At 35.6% G+C, this 4,509-nt stretch overlaps 1 long non-coding RNA gene across 1 annotated transcript; it reads left to right on the forward strand.

Annotated features, from left to right (window-relative positions):
* Window positions 1-384: 384 nt before the first annotated feature.
* On the forward strand, window positions 385-1,000 carry LOC129739968 (uncharacterized). The gene is made up of 3 exons (XR_008736043.1): window positions 385-496; window positions 572-723; window positions 857-1,000. It is a non-coding gene; the product is annotated as an uncharacterized LOC129739968 (long non-coding RNA).
* The last annotated feature ends 3,509 nt before the right edge of the window (window positions 1,001-4,509 follow it).

Genomic DNA, 4,509 nt, shown 5'->3' on the forward strand with positions numbered 1-4,509 from the left:
CGATTTGAGTAAAAATAACCAATTTACTACTAATTTTAGCATTAATAGTAGCATGGACTCAAACTTTTAGCCTGTGCCCAAACCGCGTACTTTATGTGCTCAAATTTTATACTGTATTTGTTTTCTCCACTCGTGGAGTGTTCCACCGTACCCGATAAAAACAAACACAAATCGTCGCCAGTGTATTGCTACCTCCCTCACTCACACGCTCTCTCGCAACACTGGCAAAATTATCGGTGGGCCACCGTCCGTTAGCATAACTCCGACAGGTCAAAACCAGTGCAACACCGTCCGAATAAACAAACAGTTTGACAGCAGCTAGTGGTGCACCAGTGCAACACTAGTGCAACACTCGGCATAAACAAATACACTATTAGAAAGGCGACACAGGCGGAAACCTGTTAGATTATTCTTGTTTTTATTTTGCACCGCGCGCGGGTAAAACATTTTTGTTCCGCTTCTCGGTTTTTCGTCGTTTTATTTGAATTTAAAATTGGTAAGTAGTAGATACAATTAAAAGGAAAAGAAAATCAAATCGGCATCGACTAATCAGGTTTCCGAACTTTTCCAGGATCAACAGCAGCTCGTTGGACGGAATGCTGCAGAAGTAGCCATTCTGCCTCCCGCGGAAAGTTACTGGTTCGATAATCAGTGGAAAAATCCGAACCCCGAAGCACCAGTAGTGGTTCCGCCGGGTGATGTGTGTGTTTTACCTGTTTGGTGGTCAGTGTTTTTATTATCAGCTAGTGTTTTTATTATCAGCTAACAAAAAAAAATAGACCATATACCTATTATAGTTTTATTTCTATTCTTCAAAATATAAAATGCACTAAACTTAATTAATTCTGTTTTTCAGATTTCATTGGTGAAGATGTAATCACTGATCATAATGTAATAGTAAAAGCTTCAAGAACACTTTTCGAAACCCGCGGTGTGATGCGAACAAAAATAAAAAAGAAGATAAAAAAAAATCTAATCTCACTTTTTAATATTTGAAAATGAAAACCCTTCATCAAAAATAATTTAATTTTGGAATTTACTCAAATTCTAGCAAACGTTAGAAAAATAAATTTTGCTACAATTTTAGCAAACAAAGGTTTTTGTTTGCTTGAAAATTAGTAAACATTCAGTCAGGACACATTTTGCTATTTTGCTAAAATTTTAGTTGAAAAAAATTGCTAAATTGATTGCTAAGTTTTTAGCTGGTCAAAATTGAGCAAAATTTTGCTAATTTTCGGCCTCGAAAATTTTGTGTGTAGGAAAAACGGTCCTGTTTAGCCCGATTTTATCGTAGAAATTGCGTGTTTTATTTTTAAAGTTGGGTGGCATTTCCTAACTGCACCCAAAATAATTTTCACTTAAAAAATAAGTGACATCTGTAGTAAATTCTCGCCATACGTAATTTCATTTGAATTTTAAGTGATGGGTCAAGTGAATTCACTTAAGTGACCGGTCAAGTGAATTACACTAGGACGTTCGAGTGAAATTTATCTGAGTTTCTAAGTATGTTTCTAGTTAATTATCTCTCGCGTTTTTAAATAAAAGAACATTTAACGAACAGCACTACGATTTCAAATACATACATTACGCTTTCGCCATAAATTTATGGCGAAAGGAAAATTCCATCGTAATCCCAAGGCAGATCGGTAACTGCGGATAGTGCGACTTCTAAATCTTCCCTGCTGCAAACCAAAAAACCTGTCCCGTTCAACCCACAAGCTGAAACATGATAACACCTTTAAATAACTTTTTCTTACATCGCGTTTAACACAAACTACCGCCAAAATCGCCTATTAATGAATTGGGAAAATCCAAATCCAGCATAAGCTTTAAACGCTGCTCTTTAGAATTTGCCATTTCGAACTCTGAAAATAAACACAATTACAACCTGACATTCACTTGAAATTCAAGTGATAGGGAAGTGAATATTTTTTCTCACTTCAAATTCAAGTGACGACTGAAGTGAATGTGGATGAATTCACTTGAAATTTAAGTGACTGCCAAGTGAAATGTATATGTCGCACTTGAATGGAAGAAAATCACTGGATCCTTTTTTTAAAGTGAAAAATCATGTGTATTTTAAGAGTGAATTTGGGTTCAGTGTGGGATAGCCTGGAATCGACATTGCGTACACGCTAACTTTTGGCTACCCCTTAAAGGCGTAAAATTGACCCGTTATTGAGAACCTCCACTATCTGTCAAATGAAGGGTCATTTTAACGGATCAATATTACCCCTTATTTCGAAAAGCTCTAGTCCGCTTCAAAGGGGTAGTTCTAGATGTAACATTGAAAGCGTTATTATTAATTCGGTGAATTGTGATTGATGCGAAAGATTGTAAGTATTTTATGATGTATTTATTTTGTTCCTTTTGTTAGATTTCAATTATTCATGTTATTTTTTCAGAACTGCACAGTTCCGGATGAGGGCGGTGAAAAATTTTAAGCCGATGGACGAAACCGGAACCGCAGTGGATTAACATAATGGTAAAAAAAATGGTGAATAAATTTTGCTATCGTCATATTTCAATAAACCAAATCAAAAATGATATTTTGTTGTCGTTAATTTCCCAGCAAACATATTTCCCATAAGCAGCTCCTGAAATTTCCACCATATGAAAGCGTCTCAAATAAGGGGTAATTTTCATCCGGTATGAGCGTTTGGAATAAGGGGTAATTTTGACCCGCTACAAGCGTTATGAAGCTGAGTACCCCTTAAGGGGTACAGCGACTATATCCTTAAAAAGGAGTTCTCCCAGTCTTATTGAATAACGGGTCAAAAGTATTCGTTAAGGGGTAGCCAAAAGTTAGCGTGTATTGTTGGAAAAATTATTGCTGATCCACTCTTTTTTTCTATTTCTGCGATAGCTGATTTGGGCTCCCGTAGGGTACCACTGTAAAAAAATTACAGTATTCAAGAAAAAAATGAGCATTGTTCTACATAAGGATTATTTATCGACTGAAATTAAATCGGATGAACAAGCGGAAAACATTGAAAGATGATTTAATAAAAAGTTGTCAAACAAACATGTATACCAAATATTATTATCGGATTATCTATTGTTTATAAAACAAAAAATTGTGTTTGCCTTGAGGATGGTCAATCAGCAATCAAAATCACGGAAAAATGAATAATAAAAAAACCTGTTTGCTATGGGGTCAATTAGCGAACAAATTCACAAAAAAAATGAAAACCTGTAGTTGTTTAAATAAGTTTAGAGTTCGACGACACGGTAGCGATCATTCATTGAATGTTGGATTTCGTGCTATGTTTTGCAGTCGGAGTTATCCGTATAAAGTTTAACTGAAAAACGGTGTAGAAAACCGTCAGATTTTATACTGATTTGACAGATCGCACAAATTTCGCAGTTATGAGTGCGCAGTCCAATTTTTTGCGATGCGAATGGTATTATTTCCTATAATAGATTATTCACGCACACAACTTCTTTTTTTAACTTCTCATATACGATTTGTTACATTTTAACGACAACATAATTGAATTCGATCAGCATATAAAGTATCAAAGACGCATTTATCGCATCAAAAATCTTCATCATGCCAAATTCGTTAATTCTCAGGCTATGGAAAAATGTGTTTTCAATAATGTAGATTGTTTTTTGTTTTGTCTGGAATTTTAACGCCCGCAATCTCAATGAATACTAAGAATAATAATGCAAAATAATGATTTGAAGATTGATTCAAGAATTTACTTCTTAACTTTTCAATGAAATTAGTGAAAGAGTGAATTTTTTAACTGTGTTTACTGCTCCGGCTAGCCTACCGCACGGAAGCCTACCGTCGCGCGATTAGAAATTTTCCCAGTAACCGCAATATCCAGAAAACGAAATCGAGTGTCCAGTCACTATGGTCAGAGGTGGTAGTGGTAGGGTATAAACATACTAAATCCGTGGTTTAAATGAACAACAGGCAACCATATATTTTTGAGTCAAAAATGTTTTGTTGTGTATAATACCTTACGCATAGCTATTTTACCATGTGCTCAATTTGGCTGCGCATAGTAAATTCGACTGCGTTTTACTAAAATTGTCAATGAAATGATGGCCCTTAATTCTGCGCCGCGCGTGACGTGATGATAGTCGAGCCACCCAAGTAACTCTATTCCAGTAAACGCTAACTTTTGGCTACCCCTTAAAGGCGTAAAATTGACCCGTTATTGAGAACCTCCACTATCTGTCAAATGAAGGGTCATTTTAACGGATCAATATTACCCCTTATTTCGAAAAGCTCGAGTCCGCTTCAAAGGGGTAGTTCTAGATGTAACATTGAAAGCGTTATTATTTATTGGGTGAATTGTGATTGATGCGAAAGATTGTAAGTATTTTATGATGTATTTATTTTGTTCCTTTTGTTCGATTTTAATTATTCATGTTATTTTTTCAGAACTGCACAGTTCCGGATGAGGGCGGTGAAAAATTTTAAGCCGATGGACGAAACCGGAACCGCAGTGGATTAACATAATGGTAAAAAAAAAGGTGAATAAATTTTGCTAT

The sequence above is a fragment of the Uranotaenia lowii genome, chromosome 1 (assembly GCF_029784155.1).
Source record: "Uranotaenia lowii strain MFRU-FL chromosome 1, ASM2978415v1, whole genome shotgun sequence".
Lineage (NCBI taxonomy): Eukaryota > Metazoa > Arthropoda > Insecta > Diptera > Culicidae > Uranotaenia > Uranotaenia lowii.